Source organism: Manis pentadactyla, chromosome Y, assembly GCF_030020395.1.
Source record: "Manis pentadactyla isolate mManPen7 chromosome Y, mManPen7.hap1, whole genome shotgun sequence".
Lineage (NCBI taxonomy): Eukaryota > Metazoa > Chordata > Mammalia > Pholidota > Manidae > Manis > Manis pentadactyla.
This window is the reverse complement of record NC_080039.1, coordinates 4,523,556-4,545,770: the sequence shown is the minus strand read 5'-3', so window position 1 is coordinate 4,545,770 and position 22,215 is coordinate 4,523,556. Positions and strand designations below refer to the sequence as shown.

The following is a 22,215-nucleotide window of genomic DNA, read 5'->3' as shown; positions in this document are numbered from 1 at the left end:
ACAGAGGCAGAGAACTGCATGTGTATGTTTATGTGTGTGTGTGTCTTTGGTACAGAATCATGGAGGACCCTCTACAATGGTGCCTGTTCCTTCGAGACACTATGTTGCAAGGCAAGGACATAGCTCAGGCACACAGACTTTGAATTCAGAGGAGGGCAGTGACCAGAATGACAATGGTGAGTCAGTTACAATTAAATAAATTGTTTTTTTTTTTGAAGATGATTCTGTGGCATCGTAGATTCAAAGTTTTGTGGGTATATATTCTGGTTTTTGAAAGTTACCAGTTCTTGTCTTAGAGCTTAGGTTTTTGAAGATGTTTTGGTATTTTTTAGAAGAACAGACTTCTATTTCTGTAGGCCACTAAATCGTTATAACTTATTTTCAGGTCTCTGCATATGTCTTTAGTGAATTTGATTTGGTGGTACTCCAGTATGGAAAACAACTATTCCTTATTAGTAAAACACTATTCATGTTGTCCTCACAATTTGTATAACTACTGTAGGCTTTTCACATGACTAGCTATTATTTTACGAGATTTCTATGAGATAACTCTTTCATCCGAAGTAATCTGCTTTGTTTATGAACATTACTATTCATTGAATCCTATTGACCATCCACTGTACTAAGTAATTATATTGATAATTTAATAAAATACTTTATCCCTCTGATGGATGTGGTGTCCTTATTTTGTATATGAGTAAACTGAGATAGAAAGGGTAAGTGACATGGCCAAAGTCATACCCTTGGTAAGTGACAGAGATTTATATTTTTAATAATTGCTCCATTTAGATATCTGCATACCATACAATTCACCTATTTAAAGCATACAATTCAGTGGTGTTTAGTATAGTCAGTGTTGCATACCAATCATCAGCACAATCAATTTTAGAACATTTTAATCATCCCAAAATGAAACCCTGTACTCATTAGCAGCTACTCCCCATTTTCTGCCCATCTGCCTCCACCCAGCCCTAGGAAACCACCAGTCCGATGTCTGTCTGAATGGATTTGTCTATTCTGGACATTTCATGTAAATGGAATCATGTAATATGCGGTTCTTTGTGACTGGCAGAGATAATTTTGAATTTAGGTTTGTCTGGCTCTAAAATGTATACATATATGCCCTTAACGGTTGTTACAGTGCCTCTCACCACAAGTGTGCTTATTTTTACCATTTTACTGTAAGGTGGCATGACAGCTGAAGCATTTCTGGAGGAATTGGGTGATTAAAGAGATGCAAAGCAGCTGAATGACTTAATAGTCAAGTTGCTTAATTTCTTGTGATGCTCCTCTTTCTGTTACTTATGTAGAAGGAAATAGATATTTCTAGAAATTTAATAAGAAAACATATAGCACAGGATCAATCTGTGAAGACTTTGTAGGTGCATGTGCTTAAGGATATGTACTCTCTGCTCTTTTACTCAGCATGGTCCTTTTGTCTTCACCCTTTATCCTGGTGGGTACCTTCAGATGTACCGCTCACTTGTAGTGGCATAATCACAGTCTTTGTTTCTCACCTTAAATCCTGATGTTTGGAGTGGTTGCATGCATGTGTGTTTGATAAGTGATGTGTTTAAGAATCAAATCCAGTATTGACCTGTGGGATTTTGCTTGGTGGAAAACTGTCCAGTTGAAGATTGACTTTCTCTGCATTTCAATGGCATAGCAATCTTAAAGTAAAGTACCTGAGTCCACTAAGCCATCCTTTGAGAACAAACCGATTTTAAATGTATTATTTACCTGAAACAGGTGGAAAAAACAGATGAGGCATGACATATCTGTAATGTTTAACCTTCTCAAACTATGGATTATACTCAGATTACTTTGTACACCATTTATTCTTATGTCAAGCACCGTGTCCTTTTCACCCATCCCCACCTATTGATGAGCTGTTTTCCATGTCTTACGGTGAAGAAATTGAGATACAAACTAAATAACCTGCCTAAAGTAATACAGTTCATCAGGATTCAAATATAGACAGTCCTAACTCTAGAGCAATGAACTTAATCACTGGAAAAATTGGACATAGCTGTTTTTCTTTTTTTAACCTCTGCCTGACCTCTAAGAGCTAAGGGAATTTTCAGAGGAGAGATATGTATTGTTTACAGCCAATTTCTGGCTGTAATATCTCCAATCACTTGTTTCAAGGATGTATACATTTTGGCTTTGAACACGTATCAATAAAACTTGAGAAAAAGCAAGTTTTATTTGGCCATTTGGCTCTGCTGAGCTAAAAAGCCCTACACGAACATCCTTCTTCTGTCTTTTATACAATTGCAAAGAATATATGTATCCTTCAGGTCAGTGAGATCTAGATGTAATCTGACATTAATCATTATTTTATAAAATTTCAGACTCTAAAATAATGCTCACTTTTTACTTTACTTTGGCTATATTCTCTAGAACCAGACTACGAAACTTCAGATGTTCATAGCACAACTGAATCTACAGCAAACTTGGTAGGTATTTAACAGTAATGGCCAGCACCTATAGCTCCTACTGTGTACTAGGGCACAGTTCTAACAGCTATACATATAAATATATTTTAATCATAACAGTCCTGTAAGGTATTTAGGGTATCATTCCCATCCTAAGGATGAAGACACTGAGATCCAGAAATTAAGTAACTCATTCAAGATCACACCCCTTTTCCAAAATTAATCTGTTTACAGATATTCCTAATACTTGTCAATACAAGAGGAAATTAAAACATCAGGCATGATATTTTAGAGGATTTCATCGTGCTTTTGTATTAGTAGGAATGGTCCATAATCTCACTTAATATAACAAAAGTTTGCTTCTTGGTCATGCTGCATGTCCAGTGGAGGTCTACAGGAGGGCTCTGCTCAGGGACTCAGGCTGATGGAAGCTCCAACCATGATTTCCAAGGCAGGAACCAAAAGGTAGTGAATGGTGCACTGCCTCTTACAGCTTCCACCTGGAGATGCTATGAGTCACTTTCTTTGCACTTCTTTTTCATCAGCCAGAGTATGTCCCACCGAAGAATCTAACTTCTCTGTGCCTGGAAGTCAAAAAGCTGGAAATATTTTAAAAGCACTTAAGGACTAAAACAGTTCAGCTCAAACTCCCTCCTATAGGCAGAATGCTTGATTTCACCTGAAGGGTGTCAACCTCAAAATCATGTTCAGTGTAATTAAACTCAGTCCAAGGTTTCTGGGAAATGTGTAGTGCTTTCTGTATTGTGTCCACATGTGGCTCCTCTTGATCTGGAAGCCTAAAATTAAAGAGACAAAATAATTTACCTCATACACACCCAGGTTATGACAGGGGAGTGGGGACTGAAAAACTGCAGTAAAAATTCCCACTTGGGGAAAATGGGAGAAACATTACCTGCTTGTAACAAGTGTGTTATGATAGACAGACATTGTGAGGACCCTCAGCTGAGGCCTGGGGACTGCTCCCCAGAGGGGCTCCCTCGTTCACTGTTTTCTAGAACTCTTCGTTACTCAACCTACTTTTTACTTATAGGAAATTGGGGGCCCAAGGGACATTTTATCTCAGTTGCACAGTTTTAGTTGTTACAGTTTCTTCGACTGATTTACTATGCTGCTGCTTTGGTTCCTGTTAGTTTCAAGTGCCAATAGCCATACTGCTAGTTCTTTTTTTTAAATAGATATACTACTTAGATTTGCTATAATTCTTTGCTTTCTTATTCCTATGTCTCTCTCTTACCTAACTGCAGATACCTTGAGCTTATCAGGAATTGATGGAAGATCCATCTTTGGATGCTTTTTCATGAGCCATTTTGGTAAAGTTCAAGATTCATTAGGTGCTATATCCTTAGTTTGGATTCTTGCTTTGAAGCCAAGTTTTAACTGTTCTTTGTTGTTCAGAGCATTTATCAATTTTATGTGTATAGTTGTGTGTTGAAGCAGTTTCTTCAACCCTACAAGTTTCTGTATTCAAGTACTCTATTCCCTTCATTTTTGCCTGCAAACTACTTTTATATACATGTCTGTCTTAGGATACCTTATTAAACTCGTCTACTAGTAATCACAATATGAAACTTACATTGTTTTCTAAATCTCTTCCCCCAATGGCTTCAAGTTCATAATCTTCTCAAGTTAGGTTTTTGTTACAGCAGCACCCTACTTCTAGTTACCAGCTACTGTTTAGTCAGGTTAGCTGTAGTACCAACCTCCGAAAATCTCAGCAGCATCACACAGGAAAGTTTTCTTGCTGATATTGTATGTCCAGTGCAGGTTAGTTGCAGGCCTTTGTTCATCATAGTCAGTCAGGGACCCAGACTGTTGGACTTGGGCTTTCACAGTCACCTTGGCAGGGCTAAAGATAGGAAATTGAACACTGGTTCTTAGTATTTCTGCTTGTATTTCATTGGCCAAGCAAGTCACATGGCCATACCTCACTTTAGATGAGGCCAGAAGAGCAACCTACCATGTACCCAGGAGAACTGGAATATTTGTGAAGAACTTGAATAACTACCCTCCGTTCTCTAACTTTGATAGCTTCAGGTACAAGATTTTTGTTTTTACTGTTTAGGCCATCTTATGAAGGTGAAAACTATGATGTGTAATTCTTTTCCCCTTACTTCTCCTTTCCTTTCTTTGCCCCATCTAGAGAAATAGGTTTTTCCCCCTCCATCATTACTAGTCTCATATCACGTGTCTCTTAAAATAGCCTTTCACTTAAAATAGCGACTTGCACAAAAAAATGAAGAAAACAAGTAAAAAATCTTAACATCAGGGATAATAAGAGTAGACATTTCTTTCTGTTCACTTATTTTCACTTGCCACATGTTCTCTTTTGTTCTGAATTTACTTTATCATACATCACCAGTAGCTTTCAATCTCTTCATAATGTGCTCCACTTCTACCCTCTAGTCACCAAATCCATAGCAAGTTCATAAGTAATTTTTTCACAGCATTCTGAGGGGAGAGGACCAATGCAGAACTTAGAGATTTCTGGGCACAGGACTTCTGAAAAACTGTGAACATTTATTCTTACATCTTATTTCCATGCCCAGTTCTCAACTAAATATTTTCCTAGAGTTTTAACATTGATACTGGATCTTCAGAGCCAGGGCCAAAGATTGCTTTTTGGCAGGTGCTTTGGCTGTAGTTGAACAGACTTTAGAAACGTGCAATCTTACGTCCATGTAAGTTAGACTCACCTTTGTCACAGTGTGATTCCTCTTGTTTCCTGTGATTACTTCCCTTGATACCCTCTGAGTTATCATTATTACCAATTTACACTGCTAGTTTTTCTTTCTGTCATGACAGTTTGCCATGCATAACTCTGAGCATTTTTAAATCATTTTACTTTGACAAAGACAAGGTCTTGAACCAGAGGGGAGCAGTGTTTGCACTATACTACATCCTTCTTGGATAGGATGTGGCTGAACACCAGATACCTACCTTTGTCCTAAGTTACATCTTCGAATGGCATGCTTTCTTTTAGCAAAACTGCTGCTGGTCCTACTGATGTTGAAGCTTCTAAGGCAAGGAAGGCCACGAAGAAAGTGTTTACATTACAGTCCTCCATATTATTTTAGTATCTATGTTGGGACTAGAGTTGCATATGATCAGGATCTCTGTAGATCAGAAATAGAGCAGTCACCTCAGTCAGGCAGCAGATTGATACCTTCTGGAATATTACCTTAGTAGTCACTTCCAAATTTGAATACTTTGAGGGTATACCATATTCGCTTAATTTTAGGAGATGTTGAAACACAGCAGATTTTTTTATTAATGTGTTGTTTGTTTTCTTGATTTCCCTTCATTTAACTATATTTCTGTATTCATTAAAGTCTCTTCAGGACAGAGGACCATGTTCTATGTCTCCTCAGGACACAGTTACCTCATACAACTACCCCCAGAAGGTAATCTTCATTGTGTTATCAAGCAGTTGCAATGGTCTGTACAGAGGAGAATCATTTTTTTCCCCTTGTTCACTTTGCCCTTCATCGTACTTTCAAGAAGCTGCTTTTATTTCTATATTAAGTATTATTGTACTTTGTGGTGCCTGGCACAATGAGTAGTAAATTCATTCAACAAATTGAGCATCTATTGTGATCAAGACACGGTTCTGTGTGCTGGCATTAGACTACTCATATTCTACTCTGGATCTCTTGTATAATGAGTAAGCTAATACAAATTACCTGTCAAGTCTATGTCATTTACTAAAACTTCCCAAAACTTCCTTCCCATATAGGGTTTACATAAAGATTGACTTCTCGGTGTTTTAGTTGTCAGAATACTAATTCATGAAATTTAGGATCAGGTAAGAGACCAATATTGTTTGAAAAATTGAACTTAGAGTTTTAAACTTTCTTTCACACTTACAGGTGCTGGTAAATTCTGCAGCAGTTGCAGCTTCCTGTGCCAGTAATGTTCCAGCTTCAGTCTTATCAAACTGTGCAGCAGCTAATCAAGCTGGTAATACCACTTCAGTTCCCTCAGAGAATGTTATGCAGCCTCTATTTGTATCTCCACCTACACAAGGCAGGCCAGGTAGGTTATCAGTGGTTGCTACTTTGGAAACCTCTTTTGCTATTCACGAACATGCACATACAACAATTCTAGTAATTAGATAGGATTACTTTAATAACCAGTATTAAATTTAAGCTAGTTAATAAAGAATGTTCTATAGTTGAGGAAACCATGATATTTAAGAGCCAGAGTTTCAGTATTTTTCTTGCAGATTTGGCTTTGATATGATTTTGTAGCAATTTTGCTACTCCACTGAGAGTTTAGAGGACTTCACAAGTTTCTTAAACTTTGAGTCAAGTTTTATTGTACAGGAATTAGAGATGTTTCGCCCTTCACAGATAATTTGTAAAAAGTTTGCTATAAAATACTTGCCATATAATGAATCATTTTCCCATGAATGTTGTAATAATTATGGGTTCCAGAATTTAAGAAATCTTGGTTTAACAACATAGTAGCTGTGTAATTTTCGGTAAGTTTTTGAACCTTTCTGATCTGATAGTAACAACTTACATGTAGAATTCCATTGAGTCAATTAATTTAAAGTTCTCAGAATTCTGGAAAGGTAATGTCAGCAGCATAGGTTTTCAATCTGAGTCCCCAAATAAAAATGGAAATAGCAAAACCAAACCATGGATAATACTTACAACAAAACTAGGTGACCAAGGCATCACTCTGAACCCCCCAGATTTAAACAGGTCGGGACAAACCACAAGTCACAAGACTTGCATGCTATCAGGTCTGTGTGGGTGCAAGAAAACAGAATCACTGGGGCTGTTGTCTGATGGATCTGAGAACAGGAGAACTACTAAAGAGCTAATAATTCATGGGAAAGTGAGGCAGCCAATTTGGAAGGAGCAGCTAAGACTGGGAAGGGATTTGACCTCTCCAATACTGGGTGAGTGCTTTGGGTACATGGTAAAGGAATTGAAGGGCTTGGAACAATTTAGCCCCTAAGAACACTCAAAACTGACATTCCAAGGAGAAACTGCTGAGAGTGCAATCAAAATTGATCAGTATAGTAAAAAGAGCAGGTCCTGATTAAAGTTGAGAACAGAGTCAAGGCATCCTAGAAAGCATTCATGGTTTTTAATACTGCACAAGAAAATAAAATCCTACGAAGTTAGAAAAGCTTTCCTGTACTCATTCTAAAGTTCATGAAAAATAATTTCACTTAAAAATGAATGGAAGAAAAGTGCAAAATAAAATTCTGTACAAAGATATTTTGAGGGGAAAAAAAGAATAATCTCCCTAAAGGCATGAGGTATGTCAGAAATATGACTACTTAACTATTTCAGAATGAGCTAAAGACATTAAAAAATGGTATAAAAATAGCAAATGAGTTAGAAAAACTCATATGTGACAGACCTCAGGAAAGCATTAGAAATGGAAGAAAGTAATTTCAGTAATGAAGGCAAAACTATAACAAACATGACCAAAAATATACAACAGATAATGCTTTCAGAGAAAGATATAAGAAAGAAGGGAAATCTAAAATGAAGAAAAGGAAGATTAAAAAAATCAAAAGTGATGTATTAAACATAGGCAGAGGAGACTAAACACTGTAGAAGTCCTCCCTGAAGAAGAAAACCAAAGTAAGGAGAAAGAACAAATGGTAACACCTCTAATTCAGAAAACTTTTATGAAATTGAAAAAGCTTTAAAACTGTGTACTGAAATAGCACTCTGCTTATCTGAGAATATTGACCCAGAGCAAGCAATACCAGAACATTCTAGTAAAATGTCTGGACTTTAAAGAAAAAGTCCTTTTGTAATCTAGATGAAAGAGCCTATGGGACATAAAAAAATGAAATGCAATTCATCAAACTTAATAGCCTCTGCCAGAAGAAAATGGAGTAACATTTGAGATAATAAATAAGAATGTAAACCAAAGATTTTATATCTAATTAAACTGATTATCAAGCCTAAAGTCAGATGTAAGAATTGAGAGAATCTTAGTTGCATGAGCCCTTCCTGGAGAATCTACTAAAGCCATGCCATCAAGCAGGGTAATCACTAGCCACATGTGACAATTTAAATTTCAGTTAATTATAGTTGAGTAAGGTTTCAGTTGCTCAGTCACCAACCACATGTAAACTGCTCAAAGTCACATGGAGATAGAGGCAACTATATTGGACATCCCAGAAGTGTTATTTCTGCCATCACAGAAAGTTGTATTGAATGGACATCAGTGTACTAGAGAATGAGCTTTGACTTTAAGACTACTAAAACAATTAGAAACATCAGCATAAGATCTGATGGTATTAAATACATAATTACTGGAAGAATTAATACAAACAGGCTAGAGGTTGAGAATTTACTGTGTAATAGCAACAGCCTTATACTTAGACATTGTAGATACAGCATAGCTATTTTTAAAAATGGGGGAGTTGAGAGACCATGTGGTAAGCATTTTTTAATGCTTTCATGAATCATATCAAGTTCACTCAGATTGTTGTTCTGAAACAAATGTTGTCTAAAACAAGAGTGAGTATGGGATATTCTAATTTTATCCCCTCATGTCCTAGCAAACCAGGAGTCTCAATATGGAAGAAAGGTAATACAGATGTGATAAAGAGGCTGAGTAAAAGCTTCTGTGGTCCTAAATTTGAAAGTATCGATATAAACTTAAGGTATTTTATCTTTAAATATGTGTGTATTTTTCGTAGCTTTGTCCACAGAAAAGGCCTAGAAATGATGAATAACCTTAGCACTCAATTTGTAGTCTTGAAATACTATTTCTCACTTAAAAAAAAGGTGGGGCCTTTGTGGAGAAATGGCTGCAAGAAATGTTCAAGATTAGCCTGGATCATTTTGTCATGGCAGATAGCTAGGAAGAGTTACTAGACTCACGTCAAAAGGACTTAGGACCTGTCTTGAACAGGTTCCCACTGGCCAAAAATGGAATAATTTAAGCCTCAGCAATGATAATTACAGTAGGTTAGAACACATAAAATGTGTTAAATTTTTAAGTACTTAATGTTTTTAAATTTGTTACCTTAAGAGGATGATAGGAAACCAGTTCATTTTCTTGAACACTGCAAAATTAAGTGAAAGCAGCGTTTATCTTGCTTGCCTTATACGAACTGAACCAATGTGTAACCAAATAGTAGTTGGGGGCAAATGTGTGCGTGCATGCGTGCGTGCGTGTGTGTGTGTGTGTGTGTGTGTGTGTGTTTTATATATATATATATATATATATATATATATATATATGATCAGTGAATAAAAGGGGCAGAACATAATCATTTTGCAGTCCTTACTGAATGAATGGGTATTAAGCAGAAATAGCTGCTGAGATTGCAGAGGCAGTCACATGTTACTTACAGAAGTGCCAAGGGAATTAATCCTAGTCTGATCCAGCCTCCTGGATCCAACTGCCCAATTGCAGGAAATGTGGTAGAACATATTGAAATGCACCAAGCGTATGTGATCAGCAAAATCCAGACTGGGAAATTTAACAGGTCCAAGGGCCCAGATTCTTCAAAAAAAAAAAAAACTGAAAGGAAATGACAGAGGTGGAGAAAGGACCAACAGACTTAAAGAGATTCAAGACATAAACTTAAAAAAACTATCTAGGGATACATATTTGGGTAACAAAACCCTTAAGACCATAAGGAAATGATATTATGAAAGGATAACAGTTAATTATGGTGGGAAAGGGAGGGTTATGATTGGGATGGGGCACATGGAATTTTTCTTGAATGGCTGGCAAAGTTTTACTTGACCTTCATAGTGTCCACTTTAAAATAATTCATTTGATGTGTTTTCTTTGATGTAGAACTTAAAAATTAACTGTTTAGCACAGTGCCTAGAACAAAACCATGCAGTATATGTTAATTACCATAGAAAATTTTCACTGCAAATGTTAATGTAGACCCTCTTTTACTACTTTGTGCTAATTGTAAGGAAAAACTGCTCTGTTTCTAGCAGATGCATGAGCTTAAAAACAAATGAAGTAACAGCTGAACTAAACATTGTAATGCCTCACTTACAGTCATCGAACGCTTACTTTTTAAATGCCAAATTGTGTTCTATGTAGGTATTTCTAAAAATGTATACTGCCTTCATTTATTTTACTTTTTGTTTTTTGAGTCGCTTAGGAACCTCAGCTGTAAGTCTACTAGTTCATGGCTGCTTTTTAGTTATTCTTTATCATTCCCGTCAGTCCTCTAGATGAAACAAATCATATTTCGCATTGTGTTATTCACGTGTTTCTCTGGCACCCCATTTCATCCTGTTTTAAGCCACTTCTTACCTACTAGATGCTATGATTGCATTTAACATGAGTCTCCTCATAAGCATTAAATGCTGTCAACTGAGTTTTGGTAACTTTGAAGGTGCTTGTCAGAGCTGCGACTAGGGACTCATTTGCCTTGGATGCAAGATTTAAGGAAGTGCCGAAAACCCACGATCATCAAGATAGTACTTTAATGCACTATTTAAAAAAATAAAGGTTAATGCAGAAAATATCCATGATAAAGTACTGAAACTTTAAATATAAAATCTGTGTGCCAGGCTTAGGGTGAGTTGAATGAGACATTCATTGTTGGGGGTCATGCAGGTGCAGGCTTGGATCCTGTCTTAATTTAGAATTTTTATATTTTACTTGCCATGAGTTATTCTGAGTGTTAACTTGGTGGCCCCTTCAGTTTTGCACCTCACTACACCTAGGTCCAGGCCTGATCTGTAAGAAGCCGAATCTTACTATGCATATTCATATTCTCCCCTGAAATGTCCTGAAGCGCACTGCACCTACAAAGACAAGGGAGAATAAGTATTTTTAGGACATTACATTGGTTTCCACTAATACTTTAGAAAAGTTCCATTGTCCTGGAGTTACCTCTTGAATTATATACCCTTTAAGCCTATAGAGCCCTATTAAAACTGTGCATGAGAATGCTCATGTTTCTCTAGAGAGTAGCTAGAAATTATGAAAGCTTTTTCTTAGGGGGTTTATTACATTATGTACTTAGAAGTACAGTGAGTTCAGATAAAGTTAACCTCCATATCTCTTCTGCCCTTGATCCTCTCAGGCCCATGAGAACTTACTTAGCTACGTCTGTGTCTAATACTTGGTTTTTATTTAGTGATCATCACCACATTCTGTCTTCATCTGAGTGAATTTACTCCATTTGCTTTTTTAAAATGGTGTGATTTGAGTGCTAGTTTAAGAGGAATAAGAGTAAACATCCATGAGGTCTTCAAAACATTTGGAGATGTTCTAAAAATTAGATTCCTTTTCCAAAACTGTACAAGTGGATATTTCTATATGCAAGACAAAACTCCAAAACAGTTGAGCAAGTTTTTAAAGTTTAACTTAGATACAATAAAATTTGTCTTTTGGTGCCCAGTTGTTTAAGTTTTCACAATGCATAGAGTTGTATAACACCACAACCAAAAAAGAAGTTTCATCACCCCTAAAGAGCTGTTTATCAAGTTTTATATTACACTAAGACACAGATTTCCTATTACTATTAGCCTGTAACTGTATAAAGAGTATAGATAAGTGTGTTATTAACATTTATGTCAGTGAATGAAAACAGTGTGGGTTCCTTCTAATACTTGGCCTTATTCCTCATTAAATTACTAGGATAACAAATTCAGCTTGTGTGGACTGTTAGTTGAACTAAGTGTTCTAAAACTGAATTTAAACCTTTATTGAAGAACAAGACTAAATTTTTCTATACTTCTCAGGATTAAAATTAAAGTGCAGGTAACAATGATAAAATTTAGTACTTGACTTTCTAAGTCAGTTAAAATGATTCAGTTAAACTTGAAAGGTTCTATCACTCACCTTTTGTCAAAAATGTAACACATTTTCTGGCATACTATGTATATATAGGGATATTTTAACTAGGTTGGAACTGCATTGTTTCCTTTATCCTCATAGAGAAATGTATTCATACTTGAACATATTTGTATTTTAATTGTCAAAAACTGACTCCTATATGAATATTGTTTTTAAAACATAGTAACAGGTGTAGAAAGTTAAAGGAATAAGGTATTTCAGCTAGCCTGTTTTAGATTCTGTACATGCTTAGAAATGGAAATATGATTTAGAGTTCCTTATGTTACTCCAATGCTACAAGTAGAAACCTTCAAGGATTACTTCATCTGTAATCTGTGCAATTTAGTCTCTCTTACTAGCTTCTTAATGATCTAAGAGTGGCAGATGTCTGAAAACATCCTTAATTTTGTATTAAGCTAAGTAAAAATTTTGCTTTAATGGTATTTTATTTATGTACCTGTTAGCTAATGTTTAAAGTCTTTGGTAGTCAAAGTTCTTCAGTTTCAGTTTTTTTTCCTCTTAATTTCAAGTAATTTACAAAACTAAAACTAACCTGTAATAAATCCTAGTTTTTGACTGGCTTGTCTAAGAGAGTATGGGCAACTTACCTTCCAAGTTTTTTATTTTAAGTCAACACATAAGAATTAGAGTTGTTCGACATATTGGGGGTGGAGGAGGAGTAGACAATGAGCTATTGCTTGTAAGGTATTAAGGTTGTGCATTGCTACTTTTTGTTTCTTTTTTAGTGATCACCTCACCATCCTGTCCATACCTCTCTGCTCCTATTCCTGCTGCCTATCTACCACCACCACCTGTTTCTCCTCTTCCTCCTCCTTTTCCTCCTCATCCTTCCTATCCTTCCTATCCTTCCTATCCTTCCTATCCTTCCTATCCTTCCTATCCTTCCTATTCTCTTTATCCTCTTGAGGTGGGGGAGGCTTCAAACTTACCACCTCCACCTCTTCCACCTCCACCTCCACCTTATTCCTGTGATCCAAGTGGCAATGATCTGCCTCAAGGTAAGTAGATTTTGAGACTTGGGTGAGGGTTATTTAGGTCTGAGATGTTTCTCCCTGAAGAACATTCTCAACTGGATATCTTTGCTTTCTCAACTGTTTTTCTTGAAAAGCAGGAGTCGATAACAAATTTTTCTTCATTTCGTAAATTCCTACCATAAGTGTATGAAACTGTTGTAATCTTTGGTATTTAGGATTAAATACCTAAATGTAATTCCAACTTAATTTCAAAGATTTGGAGAATGTTTTTGTTTGGAGGAATTGGGGGTCTGATTTGTCATGGATTTCAGCCATGTGTTGTTTCCTCCATCAAAGTAAAGAGCAGTTTCCCATAGGAAATTCTTTGTTTTACACCTCTGTTTGGCAGTGTTTTTCAAAAGAGATTTGTAGTTGAAAATTGTAGCTTATTTATACTTTCTTTACTTTAATGTTATCTTGATTTTTTAGCTGCTTCTCTGTTCTGTTTTTTTTTCTTCCTAGCCCATATGGTAGTTACCAAGATCATCTTCACCTCCATTCTTTCCTTTTTCTTTACCTTAAAGCTTCATTATCACCTTTATATAGATGGTTCCTAAATCTGTCTAGCCCTGGCCTCTGAATTTTCAGGTACTTGTGTCTAGCCACTTGCTACATTTGGCTTTCTTACTTTCAAACTCAGTCTGTCTATAATGAAATTCATTGTTATCTCCCTTTTTCTTCTCCCAGGCCATGTAAAACATGGACTCTTCTTGGTTTCCTGTTTTGTTAATAATGTGTCATTTCTACCTAATTTACCCAGTATCTAAACCCTTACCCCTTCCCTTCACTTACGTACACCTGCCCGGGATCTACTCAGTTGGCACATAATGCTAATTATACATATTCCAGCATTTTATGAAAATGTTCAAACATACATGAAAGTTGAATTTTAAAATAAATATTGATATATCCACTACCTGGATTTTATCATTAACATGTAACTGTACTTCATGTATCCATCTTTCCCTTCAATCCATCTTATTTTTGGTGCATTTCAAAGTAAATTGTAGACTTCAACGATCTATTGCATAAAAACTTCAGCATACATATCTTTAACTAGAGTTTGATACTTATTTTTTCTTCTGATGTAAAGTTTACATATAATGAAATGCACAAATCTTAAATGTACACTTGCTGAGTTTTGACAAATAGATACTTGCACCTCTGTAACCTAAATCCTGGTCAAGATAGAAAATACTACCATTATCCCACAAAGTTCCCTTGTGCCCCTTTCTAGTCATTCCCCACCCCTAGCTCCACTTCCTTTAAGAGGCAATCACTGTTCTCTTTTTTCTGCCAGTTTTATCTGTTTTAGAACTTCATGTAAATATAATCATACAGTATGTGCCCTTTGTGGAAGGCTTCTTAAACTCAGCATTATGCTTCTGAGGTTTTTCCATGTTGCTGCATATGTACCAATGGTTGTCCATTGCTTACCAGTATAATTTAATTGTATGGATATTCCACAGGTTGTCCATTCTATTAATGGACATCAGGGCTATTTCCAGTTTGGGGCTCCTATGAATAAACCTTCCATGAACATTCTCATAAAAGTCTTTGCGAGCATGTTTTCATTTCCTTTGGGTAAATTCCTAGGAGTGGAATTGATGGGTCATAGATTGGTGTTTGTTAGTTTTGTGTAAAATAGTTGAACCTTATCTCCTCCTACTTTTTTTTCCCCAAACTTGAACCTTAGCACCTACTTTACAAGAACTCTATTCACCTGGTTTTCTGCTTCTGAGATGGTGATTCCACTGAAATTCTCTCCATCCACTTAGACATTTTCATGATAATCCCCCATTGCATTTCAAAATGATTTTTTTGAATTTTTATGGTTCTTACTGTGCCACTTGTTTTTAACAGCTTGAGCTATAATTCACATACCATATAAGTCTCCCAGTTAAAGTTTACAACTCAGTGGTCTTTAACACATTCGCAAATATGTGCAACTATCACTAATTCCGGAATGTTTTTATCACCCCAGAAAGAAACCCTATCTGCATTATTAGTCGCTCCTCATTCTCGTCCCTGGCAGCCACTATTCTACTTCCTGCCTCCATAGATTTGCCTGTTTTGGACATCTCATATAAGTAGAATCATACAATATGGGGTCTCTTGAAGTTGGTTCTTTTGACTTAGTATAGTGTTTTCAAAAGTCATCCATGATTGTAGCATGTATCTATTCTTCATTCTTTTCTGTGGCTGAATAATCCATTGTATGGATATGCTGCATTTTTATCTGTTGGTTTATTGACATTTGGGTTTCCACTTTTTTGCTATTGTGAATAATACTGCTCATGATATTTTTTTGAAGAATCATAGATACACCATCTTATGAAGGTTCCACATGAACACAACATTCACCTGTATTATCAAGTCCACACCACCGCCCACCATTGCAGTCACTGTCTATCAGTGTAGTAAGATGCTATAGAGTCATTGCTTGTCTTTTCCATGCTGTATTGCCTTCCCCATGACCTACCTATACTGTGACTGTGAATTATAGTGCCCCTTAATTCCCTTCTCCCTCTCCATCTTAGCATTGGGAGAGCATTCATTTGTACAGTGTGGAGCTCCATTAATAGAGGACCAATATGATTGCTTATGTAGTAGATTTGTATTAAAGTAAAATTTTAGTCTTGAGACAAGCATGAAAATACCTCTACTGTATTTTTTCTAAATATTAGCCAACGTGGCACTCCTGTAATGTCTGCCTAATATTAAGAATAGAAATAAAATACGTATTTGGTAAATTAAACTTTGGATCAGAAAATGGTCTCTATAGTGATAGGTAAGTAGTCATTTACATTTACTAAGGGAGAATTGAGGGTGATGTTAATGTGTTGATAAGGTATCTACCTTAGTACTCAAAGAAAAGCTTCTAAGTGTTCTAATTGCTTATGTCATGTAATCACTAAAATTAAAATTTTTAATTTTAGATATGGAAGTTCTGCAGTACTATTTCAATTTGGGATTGCAGGTAAGAGTCATGTTAAAATTGCTTTGATAAAGTCTGTTCTATTAAAAATGAAGCTGTTTTGATAAGCAGACTCTTGAACTTTAATAGCCAAGAATACTGACAGGGGCCTAAAAGTTTAATTCCTGTCTTTCATAATGTATCTCTGAAGGTGATGCAGGTCAGTTTTCTACTTTAGCCTCATAGTGCTTCAGTTTCTCTTAAAAATAGTTGTTAAATTATGGTGAGTAGGGGCTCTAAGCACCCTAGCTTTGGCATATATTGGCCTCCACATTTAATATACGCCAATCCTTCATTATGTTGTTCTGTCTCAAAATAACAAATGGATTATTTTTCCATACTTAAAACATTTTTATGACTATTTCTGCATTTCATTGGAAAAGTAATCAGACTAATTCAAAGACATTTAAAGAGCTCTATTATTTTTAAAGTGTTCATATACATACGTAATTGCCAAACACTGATTTCACTACCCTGAATTGTTGAAGGGCGGTTACTGACTGATATGTTAATGTCACTGACAGGTGTTTCTGATTTCAGGAAAGACCTCTTTTATCATTTCAGCCATCATTTTCTCCCTGAAATACACTTGACTTCTGATACAACAAGATGGCATATTTCCTGAAAAGGAATAATACATCTTAAGGTCTGGTGAATGATCCAGTCTCCTGGATAATGTTCAGAATAGTTCATATTCCCAAACATGGATTTCTCTAAAACTTTGGACATACCATTTCCAGAAAACTATATTCTCCAATTGTCACACATTTTTAAATTGAGTAGTAGAGTTTGTTTTGTTCTTCAAGACTGTATTTCTTAAATGTAGTTTCAAGAATTGAAAAATAAACTATTTTCCCCTTCGGTTATGTTAGTTTATTATAGTCACATAAGGAAATGTAACTCATTCCACAAGTTATGGCATTTTAAAATATTCTGCATTTTACATCATGGGAATGCAAATAAATGCAGAATAGATATTTTAATGATTTTTTCATATTAAAAGTAATAGCATTCATTGTCATTAATTTCAGAAATGCTATAACAGCCAAATTATAACCACTGTACACTGATGTTTCCTTACAGCTTATATCCTTTTTTACAAAATACGCGCTGCTATGTAATCTTACAAATTTTTAAGTTAACAATGTGAGTACTTTTTTTCTATTACAGCATTTTCATATTGCCTCTATTTGAATTCATCATTCCATTTCCTGTTGTCAAATAGTTGTGTTGTTCATTGTTTTTTTGCTTTTAAATATAATGCTATAAAAGACATCTTTGTATACAGGTCATTGTGTGTATCTCTAATTAGGATGCTCTCTTAAAAGAATTTCTAGGTCCAACTATGAGATTGGGACACTGGAAAATATCCTAAAAGTTATAATAGAGAATAGATTTACTAAATGTCATATCTTTTAGGTCAAAAAGTCATTGCTACCCCACCTAAAAATCATGGCCCTACTTTTTTTTAAGTGAGTAACCATACTATTTTAAGAAAAGGTAACCGTAAAGTATGTGTGTTTTCCCTCTCTTATCTAAGTGCTATCACCACAACTACTGGCACTCCTTGGTCTATGTGCCATATATGCACCAGCAGCGGCAGCTTCATGTGCAGAATTATCCAGGCTATACTGAGACACCTTCTCTGGCAGACCAAACCAGTTCTCAGTTGTACAGTGAGGTGGAGAGTCAAGATGGCACACAGGCAGAAGCATCAGCAAGTGGTGAGTATATAGTAAGATTGCCTGCAAGAAAGACAATTAGATTTTATTGTAAATAATAGTCTTCAGGTATTTCATTAGGTCTATATACCAGAGCAGTGTTTCTCAAAGCATGCTATGCATGTCCTTTAGGGTCTGTGAGACCCTTTTAAGGGATCCATGAGGCCCAAAGTATTCATCATCATCCACAGATTTTAACGGTCTCTTTCACTGTCTTATATTTGCACCGAGGGTGCAAAAATCAGTGGTGGGTAAAGCTGCTGGTGCCTAAGCCCCAAATTAAGGCAGGAGCAATGAAACTGTGTGCTAGTGATCAGCATCTTGTTCATTCCCACACCCACAATACAAAAAAATGCCAGTTTTATTTTTTGTTTCATCAAAGATACTCTTATTTCTATTAAATGTTTATCATTGAATAATTGTACCTATTCTGTGTAACAAAATGGTAAGTAGTAATAAGCACTCTGCATATTGATGACTACCTTAAAAGGATTTGTGAGGTTGAGTTCTGATCTGAACTAGCTTTTTTCATAGAACACTATTTTTACTTGAAAAAATGATGGACTGACTATGGTTATTCAGACTTGGGGATCTGGCAGAAATTTTCTCAAATGAACAATGTGAGCCTGTCATTTCAAGTAAAACTACTGGTAGTATTTGTGGTCCAAGGTAACAATTACAGTTTTTGAATAAAAATTAAAATTTTTGAAAACTTGTCTTCCACTATGAGTTTGACAGCTTCCTAGTACTTAACTCTCGTAATAAGATAGATGGGTCTATTAATGAATGTCATTTTTTTACACTGTATAATGAAGTGTGTCAACATTTGGGATATCGGTATATCTCAGTGAAATAATATTTTCTCTTTTACCAATGTATAATGTCACCTGTGCATGATTTTGTAACATCTCTCAAAAGTACAAGATAAAACTGTATTTTAATACTGACAGAGTACAAAAAGTCCACATTGCTACCGACCTTTAAAAAACTACCACTTACCTAGTTTGGGTGTAGTGTCAGAAGTTATCTACAATTACCTGGAAAGGCTAGTTATTTGAAGACTTCCCTTCTTTCCAACTACAAATCTGTATGAGGCCAGATTTTCTTCAAATACTCCAACCAAAACAACATTATCATGATCGATTAAATGCAGAAGCAGATAAGAAAATCCAGCTGTCTATATTCACCCATACATTAGAGATTTGCACAAGTGTAAAACAATGCCACTTGTCTCAATTTTTGTTTTGGAAAATCGTTTTCTGTAAAAAAATTTTGTGTTACCAGTAGTGGGCTTATTTTTACATGAATTAAATAATATTAACTTTCTTAGTTTATTTACTAATACAGTAAATATTGATAGTTATAACCCACACAAGCAAAAGCTATTTCAGATCCTAAATTTTTAAGTATGTAAAGGAATCCTCAGACTGTTGTACCACACCATAAAGATGGTTGCTCTGTCTATGAGTTCACAGTATAATGTAAGGAGGCAATATGAAGGATTGAGAACAGGATCTTTGGACTGCCCTTGGAAAGAGTCAGCAGGAGGTGGAAGAAAGGATGTAGACTAACCTAACCAAATCTGTTCCCCATCCAGCACTGCTCGCTTGATGGTGGCGATCTTGGCTGAGTTACTTAACCTCCCTAACTATCTGTAAAATGGGAAATACTTGATTTGCCAGGATTGTTCTAAGAACTAAATGAGAGAGATACCCTGTATTTATATACTAAACGCATAAGTATACTGTGTCAGGGTCATGTGAGGAATATGAATATCCTTCCTTCCCTTTTTATTTTAAAACATACTAATGGTTTTGGAACGTTAGCCTTATGGAATCTTATTCCTAGTCTGGTGGTGTGATGTGGCCTGTGGTAATAAAAATTTTTAAGTTTCAACCTTTAATGTATTTTTGTACCATGTACCATTTATAAATTTTCAATTGTAGTAAACCATGAGACCTTGGCAGTCTTAATTTCACAGAATGAGCTAATCTATGTTATCCCAAGTAATGAAGGACTCCTTTTTGTTACTATTTATATACTCACTATAGCAGGGTCAGAACAGCGTCTGTGTCCACTAAAACTGACTTAAGGTAGCTCAAGTGCTGTAAAATGAAACTTAGGCTAATATCTTTATGACATTCAAGACATGACACTTAAATTGTTGGTCTTTTAGGATGCTCTTTAGACCTTTACCTTAAAGTGTAGGCTAGATGGTATAGACACCCAAGTTTTCTTTATTAAGGTATCATTAATACATACTCTTATGAAGGTTTAATGTGAAAAACAATGTCATAACTACATTCACGCATTTTATCAAGTCCCCCCCTTACCCCATTGCAGTCACTGTCCATTAGTGAAGTAAGATGCAGATGCCACAGTCACTACTTTAGACATCTGAATTATTAATTGCTTAAGAAATACAGAATAGTTATTTGGATGATATGCATTACACTGAAAGCTATTGAATAACTTAATTGCAACTGACTGTTAAAAGAATTGAATTGACTAGAAGGACTCTAGAGAAAGTAGCATCTAGTCTGTTTTGGTACTTATATGATCCCAGAGAGATAGTTTTCTCTAGGTAGAATATATTTGACACATTATATACACACAACACACACTTTTTTTAGGAAATTTTCATACAATCTTCTGATAACCTCTCAAATTACCAACGCTGATATCTAAAGTGCTCCCACCATAATTGTTGTGATCTTTCCTATATTTAGTGATAAATTTTATTTTTACCTGTAAGATCATCCATTTATGTTGTTGTTTTGTGTATTTTTGTATATAAAGCATACTGTTTACATTCTTTATTTCAGATACTTTTCCAAATGCTGACCCTGCACCTGTGCCTCATGGAGCAGTCCAATATCCAGTGATGTCAGATCCCTTTGGGCAGCCATCTTTGCTTGGTTTTGAATCCTGCCTTCCTGTTGTGCCTTATTATCCTTACGGTGTCCCTTGGCATCCAGTTGGTGCAGCATATGGTGGTTCTTGTCATATTCATGGTACTATGAGACCTGGGCCAGTTGGCTATATTGCTTTACCTCCATTAGCTTCTCATCATGTATCTCAAAATATGTAAGATTCAGCAGTATGAAGCATTCTTAACACTGCCATTTTTCTTGCTGTTCTGGTTTTTTAAAAATTGTTTTATGTTAGTGTTTGAGTTAGGTTGTTAGAGTGGTTACTATTATATTTGTCTCTAAAATTATTTTATCTTCTGGTTTAAATAGTACTTTAAAATAAAGGAGTATTACTCTAGGTTGTGATTAAGGAAATTGAGGTGGATGTGCAGCTAGCCACATACTGAGCATACTTCATTGTACTCAAGTGTTTTCCTTTCAGCAGGCTTGTCAACTTTGTATTAGCTGATGGTACCAACTGACAAAAAGAATAAATCACATGAACTATATCCTTGGTTCAGATATTACATACCATATTAAACCATGAAAAGTGCAACAACTGCTTTTTTATGAAACCAAGAGCACTTGCTTCTGGGTAACTAGCAGTATTGAATTCTTTCTTAATTGTCTGAACTGAGTTGTGTTCTGTGATAACCATATCAAAGGCTCATGGTACTCTGCTTTAGATTTATCCCATATGCTCTGTTTAATACTGGATTTATGTAAGTGTTCTACTGCACACTACTGAATTGGTGTTCTTTGCAGTTAGCAGTGAATAAAATTTGCATTTAAAATTGCTCAAATTAGTGTGATTTTCTTTTCACTTTTTCCTGGCAGCAAAGAGTAACAGACATTTGATTGTTCTAGTATGTTTTCTTCCACTGGTAGTTTGGTTGCAAAACAACAAATTTATGGCAAGAATTGATGGGACCAGTTGAAAAGTTATTTGATCGTAAGATACTGCAATGCTTGTACTACCATATCTGGTTGTTTTCCCTTGAGAATGTTTCTTTTTAGTTTGCATTTTTTTAAGTCTGTTTACTTCCTTCTGGAACTTTGATCCAGACTTACTTTTTCATTCTCCTGTACTTCCAGTTGTTGTTATATCTTTCAGTTTTTGTCTTTAGACTTGTATCTCTCCAGGCCTGCCTTGTCTCTGACTTTGTGAGATGTATTTCATCAGCCTTTCTGCCTTCTCCCTTTCATCTACCTAAAGACCAGAAGATTCTTCTGAGTCAGTTCTCTGAGGACTAATTGATCACGAATGCTTTGCAGTTTCTCACCTGACAAACATCTATTTAAAGTGTATTCTTT

The 22,215-nt window shown here is 35.7% G+C and overlaps 1 pseudogene; it reads left to right on the top strand.

Moving 5' to 3' along the window:
* The window catches only part of LOC130682189 (putative bifunctional UDP-N-acetylglucosamine transferase and deubiquitinase ALG13), a 105,981-nt pseudogene extending 84,901 nt beyond the window's left edge, over nt 1–21,080 (top strand).
* Nucleotides 21,081–22,215: the final 1,135 nt, after the last annotated feature.